The 26,467-nt window shown below is 43.3% G+C and overlaps 1 protein-coding gene across 2 annotated transcripts in view; it reads right to left on the minus strand.

Annotated features, from left to right (window-relative positions):
• TMEM45A (transmembrane protein 45A) overlaps positions 1 to 10,494 on the minus strand; it is a 374,423-nt gene extending 363,929 nt beyond the window's left edge. For both annotated transcript variants that reach the window (XM_069203157.1, XM_069203155.1), the window contains exon 1: positions 10,399 to 10,494. The gene's annotated coding sequence lies outside the window, so the exon portion shown is untranslated. The remainder of the gene's footprint in view (positions 1 to 10,398) is intronic.
• Between the last annotated feature and the right edge of the window lie 15,973 nt (positions 10,495 to 26,467).

Raw genomic sequence — 26,467 nt, forward strand, 5'->3', positions numbered from 1 at the left:
TATAGCGAAACTTGACCCAAATGCACTGGAGAGCTTCACTTGAGCACCAGTGAAATTACATAAGTACACCTTAGTTTTTCATTTTTGAGGCGGGGGAGGTTAGGTGATTTGCTCAGAATCACAGGATATTGAGCTGATGCTGAGACTTGAACCTGGTTCCTCAGTTCCAAAGTTGGCTGCTCTGGCCGTTATGTCACATTCTCTCCCTACACTGGAATCACAGTGCCATGCTGGATTCAAAACCGGTTTCCCAGGCTGACTAGGACACTAGTAAACATCTACTTCCTTAGCTGATGTAACAAAGAACCTTACGGATGTAGTTGAAGATACTTCAAAAGTTAACCTTCACAAATCCTTGTGAACAATGGTATTATTTTGATGTTTACAAATAGGCCCTATGGTGTGTTCCCCATGATTTTTAGAAAGTAGACTGAGTGCAAATTATAGTGGTATGTAGGTATTATACAGAGGTCGCACTTTGATTATGTTTGCTCTCGTTTAAGTTTGAGGTTTGTTTATGTCCCTGTACACTATACTTTACAGTGCAACATGAGATATAACATAAATGTTGACACTTTTTTTTCTCAGCAAAAAAGGGGGTTGGCTAAAGATGATAAGATTTAAATGCGCACATGCTGCACTAGAAATGCATCACGGTAAATAATGTTTCTAGCTATGTTTATGACAAAGCTGATGCTTTGCAAAAATTAGACTAGGTCTTTTTATGGTGAGGATCAACAACACAAAACGATGCACGATTAGACTGAAACGTGAGGATAGCCAGATGGAAATCTGGGCATAGAGCATTGCATCTGGGGCGGTGTAAGCATGCCCATGAAGCTTCTGCAGCCCCACACTGGGCTCCTGTTACTCTAGATAGGAGACAACACCTGTAGCCCAGCCAGTGTGGGGCTTATGTTCCTCCACCTGAATAGATGTCGATCTCTCACAGGAAGAAAGAAGGAATAGCTAGCAGTCTTAGACCTTTTGTCTTTTAAGGGAACTATGACTGTAGCTTGAGGCTGTTGCAGGAAATTCCTCCTTCTCCTGTACCCTTGAAGTTGAGATAATCTCACAAATGTTATGCTTGACACATCCATTCACTCAATTTGGGATGTGCGTACGCTAACCAGGCCCTGAGGGGTGACAGCATGAGGACTGACGGCTGGATCAGCAGTTGATGACAGCATTGTGCATGGTGAACTTAAAAAACAGGGCAACTGGCATGCGTTATATCTATTGTCAGCAGTATTCACAGTGACAGCAGCAGGAACTGACACTATATAATAGCAGCAACAGTTACTTGCTGTGACAGGAGCACAACTTTCAGAGAATGGCAGTGTTAAGACCTGCAGGCACTGAAAGAAAGACCCTATGACAACAGCAAGGCTCCAAGATATGCCAAAGGTAGGAGTTGTGGTAACAGCAGGGACCAGCGTGACAGCTTCAAAAGTTTCAGGATCTGACTGAAGAGTCTAAAGTAAAAGAGTGTGACTACACATGTACTGTCAGTTGCCAGATTGTGTCTGTTCTAATCAGAACCTAAGCTAGAACTGCTGCTAACTACGGCAAGCAAGGAAAGCATGTTTATTGCTGTCTAGGAGTGCCCGTTTTAATTAGGAAAGAAAACGTGATCTCTAGGGTCCCAATATGTCGTGAAGTTTATATTGCTGCTGCCAGGACACACAAATTCTTAAATAAAGGGAAGGTCACTGCTGCTATCTAATCAGTACCTGTTCTGTGAGAGGTACAGGTTTCTGACATCTAACTGTGCTGTAGGGACGGTTTCACAATTGTTGTCCTTTTTGTACCTAATCTGTTTGACAGCCCCTCAGGCTGATTCTCTTTCTGCTGTCATGTGCCTAGTAAGCTATTCGTTGTGCAATAGATGCTGCCAATGTCACTATGTGGCTGTGTTATTTTTTTTCTGTGATGTGTTTAATAAAGCATTTAACTTTACAGAAGTCAAAAATTGTCAATGCTTATTTATATAAATGATCTTAATAAAAGACTGAATTCTGCAAAATATGCTCAACTTAATTTTTGATACTCCCTGTGAAACACAGTTTTAAAATTGATTATACCACCTTTCGAAAACATAGCTGCCTAGTGACTGTATTGTGTGTCCAACACCTTAACCCCTGCCAAGTACCTAAATTGTTAGGAAAAAAAGATGCAGGTGTCCAAAATGTTTCGAAGGAGATTGGTACCTGCAACATCTACTGCCAATACTGGCATAGTCCACTGACAACATGACAATCAGACGTCTGGGGACAAATGAGGCAAAAAGAATGTGTGGAATGTTCTGTAAAGTTTGCTTTAGCATCACTGTTGTCTGCTAGTTTACACATCACTCATTCTATCGTCTCCTGTTTCGCACTCCTCTCTTTTTTTCCGTCAATTACATTCTCCTCTCATTTTTTCTCCTATCTTTCTCACCTTCCCTCTCCATATTCTCTCAAACTTTTGCTCTTTTCCCCTTCACTGTCTTGTCTCTTTTTCTCCATAATTTCTTCCCTCAATCCCATCCCTCTCACTCTCATGCTGCCTCCCACCTTCTCCGCCTCGCACCCTAACAGAGACAGGACATGCTAGAGTCTAGCCTGGATGAGTGGCATGTGGTACTCTCACATATTAGGAGCTGGGGACCAGTATCCCAGCCGCCACAGAAGCTCAATTTTTACCTTGTAGCAAAGAATACTGAAAGAGTTCAACTCTGCCAGTGGACTGTAAAAAACCTTAACAATATATCTGTAGGAGCTCAGTTCAATCTGTGCATGGACTCCGATCTAGCTTGCAGAGGTTCAGCACTATGTATGCAGGGACTTGGCTGCATCTGTGCTGGAGCTCAGCTCTATCTGTGAATGAGCTCCACTCTACAAGACAATGGAGTCTGTTTGTGATAGAGTCCACTGTCTCGGCATGTGCAGGAACTAATTTTATCTAGGCAGGAGCTCATTTATATCTTCCAGTATTCTGCCGTATATCCAGAGGTGCAACAAACTTAAGTTTTGGGTTCCTCTCCTTAATCTAACAAGCACTGAAATGTGCTTCTCGATCCGAGGTGCAGCAACACACTGGAGAGGTGATGATTTGCACCGCCATTGCACCTCCCATTTTTATTTACCTTGCTGTCTTATTCCCTCTCAACTGTACCCCTTCTTCCTCCCCTGTCTTCTTTGCCATTCATGCTTTGTTGTGAAGTTCTTGACAGGCATTGCCTTTATGTAATTTTGGTATTTCCATTTGGTCAACATTAGTAGTGGAGAAATTTAGAAAGAGGAGGGAAGGGCAGGCAGAGGGAAAGAGACAATGGAAAATAAAAAAGACGACAAAGTGAAATGTAAGAAGGGAGAAGCAGCACATATAGAAACATGAGAAGGGAAGATAACAGGGAGCAGAAGAGGAGGAATCAGCATGTGGAGGGAGTGACAACAGGGTCAGAGTGTAGGATTAACATTGCTGAGACTCGGGTGACTGCCTACGGATGAACGATGTGATAGAACTCAAAATGCACTACAACACATAGGAAGAAAACAGCGTGCCTCGGAAGAAAAGCAAAATACAAAGAAGGAACATGAACAAAGGGTGCTCCATGTTGGAGCCACCAGCATTTAGTCTGGGCTAGCATGAGGTGGTGTCCAAGGCATTCGCCATTGGGGCAAAAATTCCAGTTTTCAGTGGGAGCCAGCTGTGCAGCTCACAAAGCCTGCAAAAGCCTGCCACCTTCTGAGGCAACCATCATTTAAGCTGGGAGAGATGCGTCAGAGTCACATTTCCCGGCACTGCTAAACTGCTGCCTCCTCAACCTCTGTTGCTCACCTGCTACCTTTCTGCATGGGTCCTTGGCCAGATAAAGGGCCCCTCGTTTTATCCACCTATCCATCCTTTTAACTATACTTTTCTTACAGGAGAGTGATGTCTAAGTGAGCGTTTTGTTTTTTTCTATACTGTTTTGACGTATTTGCAGAGAAATATTCATGGTTGGCCATGGGGTAGGCAAACACCTTGGCATCTTACCCTATATGTTCAGATAAATTCCAGATTTTGCTCTAATTATTTCCCCTTGGGGGGTAGTGGAGTAGCAGTGTGCAGGAGGGCTGGGGTTTGAGCGCTAAAGCAACTATATTTTGTCTGTGCATGGGTGCTCTTTTAACACTGCAGAGAATGATTTGGGAGACAGCACTTAAGCCGGGGAGTAAGATGTGGCCTGGTTGCCCAGGTACTTCTTCCAAAGGGTGCCAGAGATATCCCATTTTGGGATGCTCTTGCATGGTTTATGATCCAACTTACTGGTTGGCACAAGGGGGGCTCCCCTGCTATTAGAGAGTGGTTGAATTTGCCTTCTCAAGTACTAAGCAGGTTCCCTGGTGGGAATATGGGGAGCCCAAGTCAAAATTTCATAGGGTGGTGCTTGAAGGGTCATCTCGGTTGTTAACCATAGTTTTGAGAAACGTTAGATATAATTATATAGTCTAGCCTTGCATTGGAATGGATGTTCAATTTACATGATATAAAGATGAAGTGTGTCAACATCAAGAAAGTTTGCTTATGTGTCTTCTGGAAAATTGATTAAGCCAAAGTGTTAAATTCTCAAAGCTAGGTTTGGTAGTCTCAGACTACTTATTTGCATTGATGCTGTGGTGGGGCATTGAGATGGTTTAGGCTATTAGCCCAGATGTCAGCCATGCTGAGCCTCAGGGGGTTCCTCGTCTGCATACAAAGTAAGCACCAGGCTCACGCTTTAAAAAACACTCTTCAGGTGGACATTAAAAAGAGGAGAGGCATCTGGACTGTTTCAGCAGCAGATACATTAACCCACGCGACTACACTTGCCAGTTTGAAGCTGGCATAGGGTAGTAGATGTAGGAGGCTGGACTGGCTTGTAGTGGGTACCAGAGGTACTTACACCTTGTGCCAGGTCCAGTTATCCCTTATTAGTGTAGAAGAGGTGTTTCTAGCAGCTTAGACTGATAGAAGGTAGCTATGGCATAGCAGTTTAGGCTGAACTAGGAGACATGTAAAGCTCCTACTATACCACTGGTGTCATTTGCACAATATCATAAGAAAACACAATACACAGATATACTAAAAATAAAGGTACTTTATTTTTATGACAATATGCCAAAAGTATCTCAGTGAGTACCCTCAGTATAAGGATGAGAAATATACACAAGATATATGTACACAAACCAAAATTATGCAAGTAATAGCAAAAGGAAGTAATGCAAGCAATGTAACGTTACAGTAGATTGCAATAGGAGCACATAGGTATAGGGGCAACACAAACCATATACTCCAAAAGTGGAATGCGAACCATGAATGGACCCCAAACCTATGTGAGCTTGTAGAGGGTCACTGGGACTGTAAGAAAACAGTGAGGGTTAGAAAAATAGCCCACCCCAAGACCCTGAAAGGTAGGTGTAAAGTGCACCTACTACCCCCAGAGAGCACAGAAGTTGTGATAGGGGGATTCTGCAAGGAAAACAAACACCAGCAATGCAACAACAGTGGATTTCCGGACCTGAGTACCTGTAAGACAAGGGGACCAAGTCCAAGAGTCGCGACAGTGTTGAGAGTGGGCAGGAGCCCAGGAAATGCCAGCTGAGGGTGCAAGGAAGCTGCCACCGGGTGGAAGAAGCTTGGTGTTCTGCAAGAACGAAGAGGACTAGGAACTTCCCCTTTGGAGGATGGATGTCCCTGTCGTGAAGAAGCTTGCAGAGGTGTTCCCACGCAGAAAGACCGCAAACAAGCCTTGCCAGCTGCAAGGGTCGCAGTTAGGGTTTTTGGATGCTGCTGTGGCCCAGGAGGGACCAGGATGTCACCACTTGGATGAGGAGACAGAGGGGGCGCCCAGCAAGTCAGGGAGCCCTCACAGAAGCAGGCAGCACCCGCAGAAGTACCTGAACAGGCACTCAGAAGAAAAGTGAACCGGAGTTCACCCGAAGTCACAAAAGGGAGTCCCATGACGCTGGAGGACAACTCAGAAGGTTGTGCACTGCAGGTTAGAGTGTCGGGGACCCAGGCTTGGCTGTGCACGAAGGAAATCCTGGAAGAGTACACAGGAGCCGGAGCAGCTGCAAATCATGCGGTACCCAGCAATGCAGTCTAGCGTGGGGAGGCAAGGACTTACCTCCACCAAACTTGGACTGAAGAGTCACTAGACTGTGGGAGTCACTTGGACAGAGTTGCTGAGTTCCAGGGACCACGCTCGTCGTGCTGAGAGGGGACCCAGAGGACCGGTGATGCAGTCTTTTGTTGCCTGTGGTTGCAGGGGGAAGATTCCGTCGACCCACAGGAGATTTCTTCAGAGCTCCTGGTGCAGAGAGGAGGCAGGCTACCCCCAGAGCATGCACCACCTGGAAACAGTTGAGAAAGACGGCAGGATGAAGCGATACAAGCTTGCTAGTAGTCGTCTTGCTACTTTGTTGCGGTTTTGCAGGCGTCCTGAGCAGTCAGCGGTCGATCCTTTGGCAGAAGGTGAAGAGGGAGATGCAGAGGAACTCTGGTGAGCTCTTGCATTTGTTATCTGGTGAGATCCCCAAAGCAGAGACCCTAAATAGCCAGAAAAGGAGGTTTGGCTATCTAGGAAGGAGGATTGGCTACCAAGAGAGGTAAGAGCCTATCAGAAGGAGCCTCTGACGTCACCTGCTGGCACTGGCCACTCAGAGCAGTCCAGTGTGCCACAGACACCTCTGTTTCCAAGATTGCAGAGGTCTGGGACACACTGGAGGAGCTCTGGGCACCTCCCCTGGGAGGTGCAGGTCAGGTGAGTGGTCACTCCCCTTTCCTTTGTCCAGTTTTGCGCCAGAGCAGGGCTGGGGGATCCCTGAATCGGTGTAGACTGGCTTAGGCAGAGATGGGCACCATCTGTGCCCATCAAAGCATTTCCAGAGACTGGGGGAGGCTACTCCTCCCAGCCTTCACACCTATTTCCAAAGGGAGAGGGTGTTACACCCTCTCTCAGAGGAAGTCCTTTGTTCTGCCTTCCTGGGCCAGGGCTGCCTGGACCCCAGGAGGGCAGAAACCTGTCTGAGGGGTTGGCAGCAGCTGCAGTGGAGACCCCGGAAAGGCAGTTTGGCAGTACCCGGGTTCTGTGCTAGAGAGCCGGGGGATCATGGAATTGTCTCCCCAATGCCAGAATGGCATTGGGGTGACAATTCCATGATCTTAGACATGTTACATGGCCATGTTCGGAGTTACCATTGTGACGCTGTACATAGGTAGTGACCTATGTACAGTGCACGCGTGTAATGGTGTCACCGCACTCACAAAGTCCGGGGAATTTGCCCTGAACGATGTGGGGGCACCTTGGCTAGTGCCAGGGTGCCCACACACTAAGTAACTTTGCACCCAACCATCACCAGGTGAAGGTTAGACATATAGGTGACTTATAAGTTACTTAAGTGCAGTGGTAAATGGCTGTGAAATAACGTGGACGTTATTTCACTCAGGCTGCACTGCCAGGCCTGTGTAAGAATTGTCAGAGCTCCCCATGGGTGGCAAAAGAAATGCTGCAGCCCATAGGGATCTCCTGGAACCCCAATACCCTGAGTACCTCAGTACCATATACTAGGGAATTATATGGGTGTACCAGTATGCCAATGTGAATTGGTGAAATTGGTCACTAGCCTGTTAGTGACAAATTTGGAAAGCAGAGAGAGCATAACCACTGAGGTTCTTGTTAGCAGAGCCTCAGTGAGACAGTTAGGCATCACAAAGGGAACACATACAGGGCACATACTTATGAGCACTGGGGCCCTGCCTGGCAGGGTCCCAGTAACACATAGACTAAAACAGCATATATACAGTGAAATATGGGGGTAACATGCCAGGCAAGATGGTACTTTCCTACAGTAGAAGGCAGGCAGACACCTGCTAACTGCAAAAGTGGGTCTGCTCGAAAAGCAGTAAGGATCAGAGTTTGTGTAGCCCTATCACAACTGTGGTTCACATGAATGTCCCTACCCAAACTGAGCCACAGAGCAATCATGGGATAAAGGAACACAGGGATAGGTTGCTCTGCGCCATTGCCTGTGTACACAGAATTTTAGAGTAATTGTGTGACTGTTAAAGTAACTATGTAACATGATGCTATTGTCAAGCCATAACCCTGATATCAATATTTATCTAACAGACTTCCAAGGCAACATCAATGCTTGGGCCTCAGCTGGCCTTCCTTCTGGTGTAGAACAGGCAGCCAGTGACATTTTACTCAGAGGCTGCCTATGGAATGATCTTTTCAAAGACCCTTTCTCCAGTAATAAGTGCCGGTGCCACCCACCATCAACCTCTATTTGCCATCATCATTTTGCAGGTTTAAAAACTCCAAGTACTGACTTACAAATAAGCCACAAGTGCTCTCTTGCCTATCCTCGCCCTTTACCCCACCCAGAAAACATGATGCTATTGGCAAATAGTTTTGGATTGCCTTTGGACATTAAATCATTTTAAATCCATTTAAAAAAGAAAAATATATATTTCTCCAGTTTCTTCCATTTATATAGCACTTGCTACCCCTCGTCATGGGTAGCAAGCGCTATATAAATGCAGCTACATAAATCTTGTTTGTTAATTTGTGCCTTTTTTACTTGGAATTATTCAGGTTTCAAACTTACAACAGCCCCGATTCAGGTGGGAAAGTCAAGTCAACATGGCTTTATTTCACCTGTCAACTTGCCTAAAATTGCCTCATTTTCAATATATGTTAATGTGGGAAATGCATCCCACGATTTTATTTCGAAATGTCTCACTTTCCACTAATAAAATGTTGGCAAGTATTATGTTATGCTTTAGGTTAGGAGAGGGCGGAGTTCGCCTTTCAAGTGCACCAGCGCTCTCCTGGGCAAAGATTGTGTCTGCTTTAAACAATGGGAAACGCTCAAAAGGCATTGCCCAGCACAGTCATAGTCCCCACTATGGGGTCTGTGCCACTGGGTATTGTGAATTACCAATGACCTCAGCCCTCTCCTTTGACGAAACTTCCCAGCAGCAGGCGGAGTTGAACATGCCTGTCTTAGAAAAGGAGATGTTTAGCTCCGGCACCCGTTTCTCGAACAGTGCGTTCACCGAGCTTTCCCTGTGACAAGCACCCACAAGCTGCACAACCCACACACAGCTTGTGGGTGGGGTGGGCTGAAGCTCCTTTAGCCCGATGGGTTTTGCGCGCCTGACACCATCAGTGCCTGGTACATACTGCCTTAAGGAATACGAGGTCTTTTCTGATTGCCACCCTTTTTGGTGTACACACACAGGGCATCCAATTACCACATGGCTGAGATGGTGCTCTATAACTGCCTAGATGTTTCAGCCCTTATTACGGATATAAGTCGCACATCTATCAGTCGTGTGCCCTCACCCATCAATCATAGTGCAGGGCACTGAGTCCCATACGATGATAACCGCACCTCGGTATTCATCACACACGGTTCTTACAAAGGTTGAAAGCAACAACAATACCCTTCCAACAACTTATCCTAAACGCTGTAGCTTGCTATTCTTGAAAGCGCTTAAACGCCCCACAATGGGGCGAAGGCGCTATACCGTAACTACAATACAGTATTTCATGTAAATGCCAGATTGTTTCCCCGCTAAATGGCGCTGGCTGCAGCGGCTCCACTTTAAGCAGCAGTGTAGATTATGAAAACAAAATCCGTCTTTCTCTGAGTATTTTCTTCTTTGCCCACGCGCTTTACATCTCTGTCTTAACATCCCTGCCACGCTACCCCTTACAAAGCAATGTTATAAGAACCTTTCCTATAGGCGAGTTGGAATATTACCTTGTTTCAGTTCCATAAGTGTTCGTTGCATCTTTTTTTAATATAAGGAGTTGTGTGACCTGCCAGAAAATGTGCCATGTCCAACCTGCTTAAAAAACAGAATAAAGCAGCTTCAAGCAAAGCTCACGCTTTAGCCCGAAATCAAGACTTCCTTTCAAGAGGGCGATGGAAAGAGCAAATCTGGAAGGGGGTTGTACTGTACGGTACACAGAGTTCACTGTGTGAGCACACAAGCTGAGTTTGCTCTGCTCAACACTCACAGCTACCATCTCGTACGTGACTCGCTCGATGTCCTACCCAACCCCGGGCAGCAGATGACCCCCTCGGGGTAAGGAAACGTAAGGGGGCATCGAAACTGTCTCTCTCTTTCAGTCCTAGATGGGGCATGAGTTGTTGGTGGTGGGATCACAGTCCAGCCAGATACAGGGCATCTTTAAACATTAATGGACCGCATTAAGAATTCAACAGAGCCCTTATGATTTTCTTTGAGGAATTTTTACACTGTCCCTCTTTTCACATACTTTCCCCTCCCTACTGACTTTCGATGTAGACGGAATTGAGCACACAGTCTGCACCTCAGTGCTTTAGAAACATGCACGGAATACGCGTAGCTACTTACCTGACCAAGGCTGCTTCGTGGCTTCCCCCTCGTCTACTAGGAAAAGTAGCCTAAGTTTTAGGAACAGAAAAATGTTGTTCCAGCCACGCCTCTTCCTCGGAAGGAACCAATGAGAGCACACCCATCGAATTAATTATATGTGCATGGCAAAGGAGAGTTTGCTTTTGGGTTGGACCTCGTCTGGGTATCGGCCGTGGTCCGCGAGCGGCGCCCCCCGCCCCCGCAGTTAACGTTTTCCCGGATCTCCTCTGCTACGCCTGGCAGCCAGTGGGATAGGTAGTGGCCCTGACTCCGTACAGTGAGGTCCACGTGTCCCGCTGGCGGCACGCCCCCTGCAGGAGGAGGACGAGAAGAGCAGGGAAAGACTGGGCTGTGAGGTGGCAGTGCCTTCTGATCTCTAGTGAGATAACCATCAGCGAAAACTGGTGTTCCTGAGCCTTCGCTGCCTCGACATCTTTCACAGCTAGTGCTTGAAATAGAAAAATAAAAGTGCTGCTACGCTGTACCAGAGTAGCTGTTTGTTTCTGAGAAGGGCAGGTACTCTTCAATTAAAAGTGTTACGTTTTTCTTGAGAAGTGCAGGTACTCTCCTTCTCAAAATAAAAAAGTGCCAGGTACTCAGTACCAGCCCATTTAAAGCACTGTTCACAGAGAAGCTCGTCTAATGCTGATCTCCGAGGACACACTTAAGAGTATTTACTGTACGATTTAAGATTCCCTAACAAATTCCAAAACAGAGTTTTAAATTATATCTTCCTGCTCCCTTAAAGGATTGTTTCATAGTGCATTGTTACCCAGCCGGCTTCTAGAATTCTTGCTCTGGGAGGGCCATAAACAAAGATGGGTGGGCCATGAAGATGAAAGAGCAGTAGACAAAAACAACAAAGTACTGAAGATGTCTAATATTTTAGGTACCAACATCTGTTAAGTTTTGACATCTTGACACCATAACCTCTAGCAAATGAGGTAATTGTAATTTTATTTATATAGCACTTTCTACCCCTGACAAGGCGCTTTTCAGTGAGTAGCTCGCTACTCTGGAACCCAAGAGGAATTAGTGGTAAATTAGTATAGGGAAATATGAGTATAGCATTAGTATGAGTTAATTTGAGCAGAGTACATGTGAGTTTATTAGTTAGATTGACTAGATAAATGGAGGGATAGAGGAGGGAAGAATCCAGAAGTGTTAATTGGGAGTTTATTGTAATAGAATGAGGCTTGGGATGAGTAAAGGAGAGATGGAGGAGGGAAGAGTCTGTGGAAAGGGGTTAGGGAGATCATAGTAGCAGAAGTGGTTTTGGATGAGTCAAAGGTGAACTAAATGAGGGAGAATTTAGTAGGGTTGTTTGGGAGATTGAGAGAGCGTAGCTTATATCATCTATATTACCATGAAACGTTTATGAACTAATGTATAATAATGCCATATAGAAACTGTATTAACATGATTTGCCAAAAACGTGCACTTGAAATGTGACCACGGGGAGTGGCCGCCTATGTATATGGGAACTAATGAAAATGACTAATGTTGATGAAATACTATATTAAAGAATGATTTTGTACTAATTATTAATGATTATGTTATTAAAGTTTGTTATTAAACCTTTTTAGGCCTTAGTTAGCATGAGTCGAGGCCTAGCTGCCTGGCTCTCATATTAAATGTGTTTTTCTAACGTGCAGTGTGCTGACTCACAAAAGGACATGAACTCTTGTTTTTTTCCAAACTAGAAGCTGAATGTAACTATAGTAGATCCGTTCTCATGAAATTCATATTGCTTGTAGAAATGTACTAGCTAAAAGCAACAGTGTAGATTAGTATAATGTACAAGGTCGCCCAAACCGGTACAGACAATGGAGCTACTGACCGAAGATGTGAAAAGAATTACAGAAGGATGAAACCATACCGGACGTTCTACCTCTGAAGACGTCAATCATATGGACTAATAAACTGCTTGAGAACTAATGCAGGGTGAAAGATTTAATGACATAATCTGTTTTTAATTGGCTAAAGATAGTGGGGTGCAACATTTGTCCAATCAAGTTTTAGGGGAATGTACAACGAAAAAGGGATAAAAACCTATGACACGGGGAGCCATAGAGATTGGTTAGGGAAATGCTATTGATTTGATCCAGAAACTTTGTCACTCTGTTAGGTGACTTATTGGGGTAGCGCTGTCACAGCCGGGAGGTCGGGAGGAGAGTCAAGCAATAGGGCAGGAGCCCTTTAAATTATCTTCGCGCTCCCGCCGTCGCGGGTAGCGCTGTCACAGCCGGGAGGCCGGGAGGAGAGTCAAGCAATAGGGCAGGAGCCCTTTAAATTATCTTCGCGCTCCCGCCGTCGCGGGTAGCGCTGTCACAGCCGGGAGGCCGGGAGGAGAGTCAAGCAATAGGGCAGGAGCCCTTTAAATTATCTTCGCGCTCCCGCCGTCGCGGGTAGCGCTGTCACAGCCGGGAGGCCGGGAGGAGAGTCAAGCAATAGGGCAGGAGCCCTTTAAATTATCTTCGCGCTCCCGCCGTCGCGGGTAGCGCTGTCACAGCCGGGAGGCCGGGAGGAGAGTCAAGCAATAGGGCAGGAGCCCTTTAAACTATCTTCGCGCTCCCGCCGTCGCGGGTAGCGCTGTCACAGCCGGGAGGCCGGGAGGAGAGTCAAGCAATAGGGCAGGAGCCCTTTAAATTATCTTCGCGCTCCCGCAGCGCGGGACGCGCGCGGGCGGCGCCCGGGCGAAGCCCGTCAGAGACCGGAGGAGGCTGGGCTGGGCCCCATCTCTTTCACCTGTAGTAAGAGAATTACTTGTTATCTAAGAGTTGTTTAAGAGAGTACAGATTATAGCACCATCCTACTATTCCTAAATTGAGAAGCCTATTCTTCACTCAGCCCTTCCCCCATTAATTCCTCCTCTAAGCTACCCCATTGCGGGCATCTTCCCAATATGGGGAAAAGGAAGGCTATAGATTTACCAGCACAATCCAAGGGTACTAAAATCGCAAAAAAACGCCCAAGTAGACCTTTGAATCCAGCTATACCCAATGGGTTAAACCCATTGGATGAAATAGATCTCCTAGTTAAAGAAGTTGAGTCTATGTTAGGTACACAAACAACTCTAGGGGCAACTAATTTAAAGAGAGGCCCCCCTAACGATAGGAAAATCCCAGAGTTATTTAAAAAGAAGGGGTCAAGGGATCCTACAGATACTATAATAGGGGTAGATGGAGACGGGGGCCCGCATAATTGCAAGGGCCCCCTACCGTTACCCACTTATAACATAGCGAGTTCTCCAGTATCCCAGCTGGGTCTCCCACACGTACCACATACACCAACCCTTCTACCATTGACTCCGGTGATCAAGGTGGTCCCTAGCCTATTCTGTACTAATCGTTTTGAACCTCTATTGGTAATAGAGGACTCGCCCGTGCCCACGAGTGTGCCCAAGTGCAAGTCAGTAGTTGGAAAACCCAACCCTAGTGCTATTTCACCGATCCCCCAGCTCGAGCCAGAAGGCAAAGAACCAGCAGCTAGTAGAGACAACCTGGCTACAGTTCTCCAGAGAGTTGATGAAGTTAAGGGACTGGTTTTAGTATTAATAGATCTTATGAAGAGCAATCGTGCTTGTGCTGGACTTTGTAAAGTCTGTGGGGAGGTCAGGGGGGAAGAAGTCTTCCCATTATCTGCCCCACCAATGGGGACGGAGCTAAGGGACAATTGTTGTCTCCCCACTAGAAGGGGGACAGCTCTTCTAGGGAGGGAAGACTACCGTTGTGATCCCAATATCGACAACATGAGACCCAGGAGGTCTACAAATGTACCTAGGCACAGAGACCGTCAAGGTAGTTGGTCAAGTAATCTTACTAGTGACAGGGCCAGAGGTAGGACTAGCAAATCCGACCCACCGGAAACTGTCCAAGACTCCAGCCTTACACAACCCCCCAACAAGTCACATAAGACTCCCTCTAACAACATCACTCTCTCCCGATACAATACTGAGAGTATAGTTAATAAAGAACAGGACCTGTTTATAAGTCAGGGAACAAATAAAATCTATTTGACTAATGTTCCAAAACTATCGCCAGGGTTAGCTGAGAATCAAGCTTCCTTGATCAACAAAGTCATACATTGGATACGTTCCCGACGAAGTTGTCTCTCTGTTATTCGTTCTGACATAATATCGGCCAAGAGAAGCAGCATCACAGGGACCAATCTTGACATAATAACTATCTATTTTGAAGACAAGTATATGGTGACACAATTAATGGATTTTGATCGTCGTACCCACTTGGAACATGCAACAACCAGGGAGGGAATTAGACTCATGTTACACCCACAAGATACTGGACAAGCCATGGGACTGGCAGGATCTGATGGTTTAACTAATTCCCGCGGAGATGCTGCACGAAAGGAAGTTAATCCCAGGCTGTTGCCCAATCCTGTATGACTGACTACTGAACTAGTAACTAATGTGACGGCCTGCTCCAAGGCCTTACATTTTACGGGGGATGACAAAACATTATCACCAAACACTTGTAGTACTGACTCGAGTGTGGTAGACGCTGGATGCACACCCGTGGTGACAAACCAAGATAAATGTACATTAGAACTTATGTCATGGAATGTTGCCGGCCTGGCAAAGAAACTAGATGATGGTGAATGGGCCTCTTTTATTAAAAAAACAGACATATGTTTGTTTCAGGAAACTTGGGCGGAGGATGCCACCAATATAGATGGATTTCTCTCATTTAGTGCACCTGCTATACCTCAAGAGAAGGGGAGGGGCCGGGCAAAAGGTGGGCTCTTATTACTTGTTAACAAGAATTTGCAGTGTGACTACAAGCTTTTGGGAATTGATTCTGTAGATCTAAAAGCCATGTGTATTACGTTTAACAGAAGATTATCAATTGTTATTGTTAATGCTTATATACGATCGGTCCCAAATGGCTCCGAGTCCCATACCCTGGCTATTCTGTCTGAATTTGTAGGCAGCCTCCACCCTTCAACTATTCTAATCATAGCTGGAGATTTTAACTGTACCTTCGAGCCTTCTATTCTCACAAGTGGTTTAACTGATGAAGAAGATGAGCAGTGGGGGATCCCACAACTATCTATTACCCAGCCTTGCAAAAAATCTCGGGTGGCCATGCAATTAGCCACATTATGTTTAAATCATGGCCTTAGGGCCTGTAACGGTAGAACTCCATCTGATATGAACAGCGCACCTACTTTTAAAAGGGGCATGTCGACAAGCACTATTGATTACTTCTTGGTAGATGTTAGGTTGTGGCCCCAATTGGTAGATATGAAAATAGAAGTAAGATGTGACAGTGACCATTTCCCCTTGCTCCTTACTCTTTCTGGAGAAACGTTCAGGAGAACACTTAATAACCATGTCACAATCATTCCGCCATCTTGTTGGAACAACAAATTCACCAAGATTACATGGCCAAAAGTGGTGTCCAACCCTCATCATATCAGAGCAATATATCAGATTTTTTTAAATAATTTGGCAGAGTATGAAGACCAGGCAGTGGGGAATATTCCGATTCTCAAAATACATGACAACATGTATACCCAACTACGGTCTTTTTTTTATAAAACAAGGCGGTCAAAGACACATGAAGGGAAAGGGGCAAGCAAGGGATGGTTTGATGAGAGGTGCTCAAAGGCTAAGTCTGGGTTAAGAGTTGCAGTAATGTCTGGTTCCCAGGGGGAAATTAAACAAGCCAGGTCCCTATACAAAGCAACTTTGTCTAATGCTAAAAAGCAGTGGGAGGATTCCCTGTGGCAGGAATTATTAGATGCTTCCAGAGAGAAGAACAATAAGCGTTTCTGGGAGCTTCTGTCTAAAAGAGAAAATGGAGGTAGGAGTTGTCCCAGCAACCATATCCAACCAGAAAGCTGGGTAGAGCATTTTACTACTCTCTATGCCCTACCAGAGGGCCCAATGGACACCAATGTGGCCCACTCTCCAACAGAATTGTTGGAACCAAATTCCCGTATGGCCCCCCAAGTGGAGTCTCAGTGTGTCCCTGAGCGTTGCCTCATTTTTAAAATAGAAGAGACCCTTGAGGCTATAAATAGCCTAAAACCTGGCAAAGCACCTGGACCAGATAAGCTCCCTGGAGATCTTTATAGATCAGAACCACATATCTGGTCCTGGTATATAAATGCCATTTCAAATAGTATAGCGGCAGGGGGGCAAATTCCAGGTACATGGAAGGGGGCAGAGATCATACCCATTTATAAAAAAGGGAATGCTAATCTCCCAGCCAACTACAGGCCAATTAGCCTTATAGACAACCTACAAAAGATCTTTGCAAAACAAATTTTGCAGAGGTTAATCAATTGGGTTGAGGAGTACCAAATCCTTTCCCATCTACAGGCAGGGTTTCGTGCAAAAACAAGCACGATAGACCAGGTTTTTCGATTGGCCATATTGCATTGGAAATATGTACTTGTGGCCAAACAATGCCTGTATGTGGTATTTATAGACCTGCGATCGGCTTTTGATTTGGTCCCAAGAGCCAAACTGTGGGAAGTGCTGGGTAGATTGGGAATCCCAGAGGATCTATTACTCCTGTTAAAACGACTGCATGAGAACACTTATGCCCAAGTGAGGTGGGGTGAACAAGGCGAACTGACAGAACGGATTCCAATCAGAAGAGGAGTTCGCCAAGGCTGCGTGTTAGCCCCCCTACTGTTTACTATATTTATCAACGAAGTAGTAAAGGCTGTGTCCACAGGCCAGAATGATGCCCCTTCCCTGAATACACAAAAAATCCCTATCTTGCTCTTTGCCGATGATTCACTCCTCATTTCTAAGACACCAATGGGGTTGCAGACCCTTGTTGACCGGTTTAACCAATTCTGCAGCGATTATGGGCTGGAGGTTAACATTAACAAAACAAAATTGATGGTCTTATCCAAGGGACCTAGGAAAAGATGTTCCATCCACATTGAGGGAGTACCGCTGAAGGAAGTAAGCTCTATAGATTACTTGGGAGTTAGGTTAACCAGTAAACTACTATGGGAAGAGCAGATTACGAAAAGTGCAGGGCTCCTTCAACATAGAGCCTCATCCATATTGCGTTTTTACCAAAGCTCCTTTACAAAGGTTGTTTCCCCAGCAATAAAAATTTACACGGCTAAGGCTCAAAGTGCAGCCCTGTACGGAGCGGAGGTATGGGGTTACGCTAACTGCAATAAGATCAGTGTGGGGGAAAACAACTTTGCAAGGGCTTTAATTGCATGTCCACGCACTACACCCTTGCTTCCAATATTTCTAGATCTGGGGCTAAGCCGAGTAGCAGATCTAGCTACTCTAAGACCTCTCCTTTATTGGATTAGATTATGGACAACCCCCGAACTAGATATATATAAGACCGCATTACTCGATTTACTGAAATGCCAAAATGCTAATACTCTTCCCTGGATTCGCCATGTGGCCCATTGGCTTAGGCTTTTGGGCTTGGGCGACTATTGGGAAAATCCCCACAAATTAGAGAGACGGCACAAAAATGTTTTAAAGTTAACCTACTGGTCTTATGTTAAGGACAACTACATAATCCATAAATCCCATGGTCGCTTAACTAATTCCTTTACTGATACTAAATGGTCCCCAAAGTTTGAATCCTATTTGGATGTGATACCGGACTTGCAAGGCAAGAGCTTATACGCAAGGTTTCGTTTTGGCTCACTGCCCCTGATGTCATTGATTCATAGGTGGGGGTCGATTAATCTTCCCGATACATGCCCTGCCTGTGGCAGTATTTTTGAAACCATTGAGCATTTTATGTTCTTCTGCCCAGCCTATGCGATTCCGCGAACAAAATGGATCCGCAAGATTTGCAGGGACATGGGATTCAAGAATTGCTCCTTGGCTCTACGGGTTCTAAAAAGCCATAATTCATCTGACGTAATTCTTTCAGTAAGTAAGTATTTAGCAACAGCTTGGCGCATACGTTGCCATCTTCAAAAAGTTATTTAAGGTCTTATCTCTATATAGGTAAGATTTAGAGCCATATGTGCAAATCAAGTTATTTTTTAATATTTTACACCTATTTACAGACATGTATTTATTTATTTACTTAAGAATTATTATATTCTGTTTTATGTGCTTTTATGGTCATTGATGAACTAAGTTGATGATGAAGATGATCTGGATAAAGTGGGTTGGATAGGGCTCGGAATAGATTTTTCAGACATTATGTAGGTAATCATTATGTGTTTCTGCCATTTTAACACTAGTTTTAGCCATAAAGAGCTATTTTTTATGCATCTGTCTGGCACTCGTGCCATTTTAACATGAATCCGATAACCATTTTAAGTTAATATATAAGCTTTTTATCACTGTGTCTTAACGACTTGACAGTGCCTAAATTTGCCAAATGATTGTGCCGGTAGTAGGCTCTCTTTGTTAAAGTATGCCATCTAAATTATTAAGGAATTATATTATTATGTAACATCAAATCAGCACTTTAAATTTTTACATCTTGGGTCGGATAGTTTGTATTTATCTTGATGATGATACCATCTGGGAAATATGTATTTTGAAATCACCCCATATTGTTTTAAGAGTTTTAAATATTTGTACTATTTTAACGTTATGAAGTAATTGTCTCAGAAACCCTGGTATCTAAATGTTAAGTTATGTATCGGGATCAATGGTGGATTATAGTAGGCCATTGCCTATAGAAGCTTTTCCTATTCTAAACCTTACTATTTCCAGCCAGTGTAAAAGTATAATGAAGAAAACGTACCTTTTTTGTACAATTTAATATGTAACTTTTATGACCTATGGTCGAATAAAGTATATGATGATGGCTGTGGGTTTGCTTAAACCATCCTCTTCCTTAGATTGCCCATTTTACACTTTACCTCCTTATGAGGGAAGTGCCCCTTTGTTTTCCTGAGAGCTGAGTTTTGACTGATGGCAAATCAACTGATGTCCTGAAGACGAAGACCGAACCTGAGTGCTGACCCAAACCTTGGAGGGTAACTATGACAATGAAATTGTGATTTGTCTGTTTGCTTTCCTTTCTAGGTATCAACTGCTTACTTTTGACAGAGACCATAGCTAGACGTTTTAGAATTGGTGTTCTAAACTGTTTTGCATGAAGCCCAACATGCCAATGCTAATTAGTGGTTAGGACAGGGGTTCACTAAACAGACGCAAATAGACAAATGACTGAATCTATGCTTTGTTGAACTGACGCGTTAATGACACTCTGCTGAAGTTGATTTATGTTGATGCTGTGTTATGTTCTAATAATCGCGTACCTTGCTTTGATGAAGTCTTATCCTAGTTGCCAAATTATGACAATGTTATTGAGTGTTTTGCTTTTGAAATTAACACATTTACTTTTAGAATTGTAATCAATAGGGAATAAACCTCATATAAATTCTACTAAACTGGTGTGTTTATTCATGACTGCAAGGTCATGGTGGTGTCTTAAGTTGATTAATGTCTTTGACTAAAGTGAAATGCATTGTTGTTATAAATATTGATGACATTATTGACGTATTGATTGACATATTGATTAGCTATCTCGTCCTAAGGTGTCTCTCAACTGGGTCAAAAGATTCATTGGCCTAAAACGAGTCCTGATGTATAATAAATTGTCATAAAGGGGCGCGTTAACAAGATCATAGTAGTAAACTGAGGTTTGGGATGAGCTAGATGTGGTAGAGAAGGGAAGAGCTTAGCCAGGGTTATTTTGGAGCTCAAAGTAGTAGAATGGGTTTGGGATGAGTCAGAGTAGGGATGGAGGACAGATTGATAGATACATAGGGTGGCGGGGAGTCAGAGTAAAGCTTTCAAGAGGGCAAACTTTATAGTATTTTTTATATGTTTATTTTAATTTATTTAATTTTTTGCATTTTATTTATAGATGCAATTTTATTTATTTGTATTTATTTTTTCTAGGGTACAGTAGGACTAGAGGAATAAATAAACAGATATATAAATCCATAGTAAGGGAATATATGTGCAAGGAATATAAGAATGGTTATGATAATATGAGAAGTAAAGTTGTATTGTACAAACACAGACTTTCAAGATTTGTAATATTTGATGCTAATTAATAAGTGTACTTTTCTAACATTCATTTATCTTTCCTCAATTGTTCAATAGCGAAATGCTTGCTGTTAAATAGTTAAGATAACATTTGCTTGTTGTGATATAAAAAAGAAAGCAGGGATTCATAAGTATCTAATATAACAACTAATCTAGGAGCTATGCAATTACCTATGAGCATGTTAATCATAGAATAATATGCACATATATATGTATACACACATATATATGCACACACACGCATATATATATACATATATATATATACATATATATTTATATATATATAAAACATTGAGTAAATATACATTTGTTAAACAATCTTAAACATATCTAGAATACACTCCTAATCAGATCATAAATATTTATCAACACAGGCATATGCAGTCCATTGCTGTTTAAACATCGTGGTTATGAATGAAAGAGCCAACGCTTGAGTAGTCTTAGTAGTAGTAGTACAAGATAGTTATTTATGGATCTTATATTTGGGGTTAATGAATTCCATAGTTTGGCTGCTTGAACAGAAAAGGATGTACCACCTATTGTCTTTTTCTTATATGGTGGTGTTTTAAGGCTGGTACCAATCTTGAGCGGAGGTTTCTTTGTTGAATGTATTTGGCTATTTTGTTTCTGATGAAAAGCGGTCCTGTTCCATGTATAGCTTTGTGGGTGATACAAAGCAGCTTGAAGGTGGATCTTCTGGCAACCAGTAACCAGTGTAGTGCTCTCAAGGCAGGATAGATGTGGGCTTGTGGCATTATATGTAATAGTAGCCTGGCAGCTGAGTTCTAAATATGTTGTAGTTTTTTCATAATAGATAGAGATGATCCATGGCAGAGGCCATTGGCACAATCCAGTCTAGGTAGTACAAGAGAGACAGTAGTCTGCACCTTGTGTGGAAATGGTACATACTGAGCTATCCCTGCTTCACTTCTAGCTTTGTAGAAGGGGAGGAAGGAAGCATGCAGAGGGCCTGCAGCATCCTGCTGGTCATATGAAACAGCAGAAACTTTCCTGCTGCCACACATGTTCTGTTGCAGGTTTTCATGTTTTTCTTTTTTAAATGTGAGCTGTGCACTTTGCAAAGCATTGAAGTTTAAAAATGGAGTGCAGTAAGCCCTGTGACAACTTTGCACACCTCTACCAAATACCTTAATGCAGACTTTACCATTATTTATCCTCTCTTTTGATGCACACATTTACTAAAATAGTAAAGAAATGTAATGGTTTTGACAAACGCACAAAACCCATGAAACTCACCAGTTATGGTAACCAACATATACATTGCCCGTCATACTCAAAACCCATTCTCTATTGGGCCTTGATCCTTCTCCCATCTCCTTTGATGCCTTCCAAGTTTTTATGTCTGGGATATTGTCTTTATTTGGTAATTCTAGCCTCTAGTAGCCTTCCCTCTCGTGGTGACATTTTCGGCATGCTTGAGCTGATAGTATTGCCTTGTCTGGATGCTTTGTAGTGTGTATTTGGTTTGCAAATATTTACATTGTACTTAATGTGTACCAGGTAAAAAAAGAAGCTTTATTCATTCAGGAAAACAATACTGGGGTGCTCTATACTAAGCAAACATGCTCAGACTAGACAACTATATACAGCTCTTCTTAGCCAGTCAATTAATACAAAGACTTCAACAAAAATTAAGGGTACAATGTATTTTCGCTATGGACCTTAAACCACATATATTGAAGAGACTGAAATGCATCAGGTAAGCCGCTTTTGGAGAAAACATAATAGTGCTAGGCAAAATGTTTACCTAATCCTGAATGATCATCACTATTTTGCAACACAAATTCCTGTATAATTTATTAATGACTATGTTATTTGTATAGCGTTAAGGTTTAAAAACACCTTACCGAATCTGTTTAAGTATACTTTTTAGATTTTCTTCCTTATCTGTTGTAGCCTGCAGCAGTCAAAAGTTTACCATCTATTGACATTGTTGCTTTTTAAAATCCTAAAATGAATGTATAATCACTTGTTTTATGTGGAATCTGCTACCTGATATTTTGCCACAAATATTCCTATTAGTCAACCAAGCAACACACATTTTATCAGCATAACAAAAATGAAACCATGAGATGACCCTGATGGAAATTAAAATAGTGTCCTGCTACTTACACATAGGTTCCCACACAAAGCACCATTCTCTCAAATGCAGCCATCTACACACATATGAAGGCGGTGTGACCTAATGCCATGAACATAGATTGTTCTTTCTTTGACCTAATGATAGGATCAAAATTCTTTTTTTGTTGACTTTACCATTAATTAATTTTTCATACAATGCTGAAAGTTAGGAATAGTTTCACTGCAGGAATAAAATAAAACAAACCTCAATTGGAATCTATATCCCAATTGTATGCTCATTTTCACTTATTTTTTTAAAAGGAAAATCCTTTGCAGAGTGTTTCTGTCCCATCACTGTTTTCAGTTACTAACTTTCTTGTGGTGGAGTCTTTAACCGCTCTATGTGAGTATGAGGGTTCAGGATGTCTGTGATGTTCATTAGTTCACGATAGCAGCTATCATCCCTTCAGACATCACACTTGTCCCCAAGCCTGAAAGTAGCATACGTCCAGGGTAGAATTGGGACCAAAAAATTTCCCAGGCACTCAAAAAAAGTGGTCCACATTTGCCAGGCTCAACCTTTTATGAAGCATTGCTTGGTTACTATTGGGGAGCTAATTTGGGGAGAGATTTGTGTTAAATTAAGTTTTTATATGTTGTAGGGCCGTTAGCATAATCCATTACCATTATTTCACTGCAGCTCACCCACACGTCTTGTGACAAACATGTCCCTGAATCAGTTGCTCACTCTTAGATCCTCCAAGCCCTTACTTACCCTCCGATCTCTGAATGCTCTCTAAGCATTCAGGTCCTAAAATTCATGGTCATTCTTATGGATCCTTACTTGCCCCTAACTAACATGACCCTAGAAGCTCACTCATATCCGCTTCTCTGTAGGCTTCTTTTCACCCTTAAGAATCAATTGGTGCTGCTCATCCTAAGGCTTGGAGACTCTTGGTCACCATTAGTTGGTCTCTAAACTAACCTCTTATTAAAAGGACCTTGAAGCTCATTTCCACTCTCCGGTCCTCTGCTCAGGCTCAGATCCCCAAAGTTGCAGCTCACTCTCAGGTGCCTTTGAATTTCAGAATGTCATCTGATCACCTGATTTTCCTGTTTACCCTCAGTACCTGTAGCTTTTGCTCACTCTTACCTGAAAGCTCCAGGACCCTCTGATTTCCACAAGGACCACGTTTATCATGATATTCTGCAAAACCTATATTTCTGTATAGTTCTCTTGATGTCCTACTCACCTCAAGAGCATGGGGCATACTGTCTCAATGTGAGTGCTGAAACTCCTGCTCACCCTCACTCCTCACAGTGGGCATTGGGGTGAACATATGCTTGGGGCATTGCTCAGTTTAGGTCTTTGAGCCTCAAGTTTACCCTCAGGGTCCTGAGATTCATGCTCACTCTGGGTTGCCCACAAACCTCCTCACTCTAAGGTCTTCAAGGCTCCTGCTTGTCCTAATGGTTCTTTCTTACACTAGGGGGTGTTTAGGCTCCTGCACAGTGCTATTTACTTGTGGCTGTTTGCCATGCTAAGGTGCATTAATCAGTGAAGCTCCTGCCACTCTTAGGCCCCTAGGGCAGATGCTCATCCTCACGTTGCTGAATCTCCTTCTCAATTTCACACCCCAGAAGTGTTTGCTTCCCTTCGGTTCACTGACTTTCCTGGTTACTCTGAAGTCTCCTCAGGTCCCTCCCACCTTTAATAACTTAGAAGACTCACTGCTAAACTTCAGTCTTCAGTGGCAGTACACTTCCAAGTCTTCCATTGACCTTTTTTGGTTTCCACACAGAAGCCTCTATGTGTGTGATGTCTTGGGAGTGTAACAGCTTGGTACTTCATGACTTCCATACTGTGGGAAGAGACATGATCTAAATCTGCTTGATATGCTGCAAGAAATCACTTCTACTACAAGCTTTCTTTTTATTTTCTATATATTGTCTGTGTCCTTGCTCTCGCTTTCGTCCACCCAGATGTGTGAACAACCCTTCACTCCTGTCACTAGTGTATATCCCCTCTCCCCTTTCTTTAATTTCTCATTTCAGCTCCACCCTCACATTCTCACTCACCAAATCTATATGATTTTCTGTGTTTCTGTGCATCTTTCCATCTATTATACCAAACTTTGCATTCTGTCTACATCCTTCTACCTTTCTCTCATTCTACAAACCCTTCTATTTTAATACCATCCTTATCTTTCTCCCTCCCACTCTTCCACCTCTTGTTTTCCATACGTTTTTCCTCTCTCTCTCGTCTAGTTGCTCTAATTTTCCCCATTTCCATCACCCCTACAGTAGTTCTCTCCATTTTAGTCTATAAATTCCCCTACTCCTGTATCACATGTACACTCTGTCCTTCATTCCTTTTCTACCACCCATGTCCTTATTCCCCACTCTCTCAATTTCTATTGCCTCTGAGTTTTACTTCAGTTTCTTTTCCTGTCTTGAAAATTCTCCTTTCTTCAATTGTGTTTTGTCATGTCTGTCACCCTCATTTCTGTCTAGCTCTTGAAATAGCTTGTCTTACACCTAATGTTATATTTTGTTGTGTCACATTTACTGACTTGCTGCTGCCATTAACTAACTGCTTGATCAAACCTTGTCATTTGCAGAAGACTATTCTCTGTAGACATTAAATACATTCCTGTCCTTGTGAGTGCTTACAGTTCTGCATGCTTCCAAATGGTATTCAGGGAAATGGAAGGGCCCTGTTCTACCTCTATTAGAGAACAGACCAAAAGTCTGTTTTAGAGTTGAGTGGTAAAGGAAAAACCACCTATTTCTGGGGGAGGTGTTAGAAACAGTAGAAAATTCACAGGTGACATGTATTTTACAATACTATCCTTTTTTTGAAGGGATAGTATCATACTGTCCCTTTTTGGGTTTTACGCCGGATTCAGCACTTCCTCTAGGCATCGTAAACCTCTAAATCAAGCTGTAGAATGATGAAACATCACAGTTAAGAGGTGTGTGTGAGGCCTTGATTCATCCTTTCCTTGTAACTACCAAAGGAAACCTCTAACACCCCTTTCTGCATCCATCCTTTGCTTTGTCATTAATTGTTCTTATTTTTCTTCCTTTGCCATCACTCTTATCTCCACTTTTGCTTCCTATCCTGCCCTCTCTATATAAATATCTTGTTCTATCCTTCTCTCCACTTAATGTTTCTTCACTTTATCTTTTCCTTAGCTATTTCCCTCTCTCACCCCCTCCATGTGCTTATCCAGAATTTTTTCCATCCTCTCTAGCCACTTTTCCTCTCTTCTTCAATAATTTTTCCCTCCTTCCTCTCCCCCTCTCCCTTCGTCTCTACTCCCCACTCTTCTTTCATTTTCTTTTCTCCCTCTCTTTCAGTCTCTCCCTCTCTCTCGCTCTCTCCTTTGATTGTCTTTGCTCTCACCTTTCCTTTTGCCCCAAGATAGAGGGTGAATTAATTTGTTTCACTGTAACATTGTCAAGAACATGTTTTCTCTTTACCCATTCTTATTCAAATTTTTCTTTAAATATACATCAGTTCTTAGTGTTTGTTTTCCAAAGTTCCATCACTCTTGAGCTGTACACAGCACCCTCCCCATTTCATAAATGGATGGAATTTCATTAGGATGAAACTCCCAATCTCAATCTGGTATGTCACTGAACAGTTTTCAAACTAAGAAGGCTACCCGTACCTTTTTTATCCAATTGTGTCCTGCTGTAAGGGACTAAAGCCAACATCCCTTGCCTAAGATTATGCTTCTTAAAAGCAGCAGCGTATCCCCTGAGGACTCAATGCCACCTCGTAAGGCCTGGGATGGCAGGAGGTGCACCACATGCTGTGCCTCCTCGGAAGGCCCATTGCCTTCTGCACATGACAATGGTCTGGCCTGACTCTGTGGCTTTCTCAGGGTCACACTCAAACTGTAGCAGCCTTTCAGG

The sequence above is a fragment of the Pleurodeles waltl genome, chromosome 8 (genome assembly GCF_031143425.1).
Source record: "Pleurodeles waltl isolate 20211129_DDA chromosome 8, aPleWal1.hap1.20221129, whole genome shotgun sequence".
Taxonomy (NCBI): Eukaryota; Metazoa; Chordata; class Amphibia; order Caudata; family Salamandridae; genus Pleurodeles; species Pleurodeles waltl.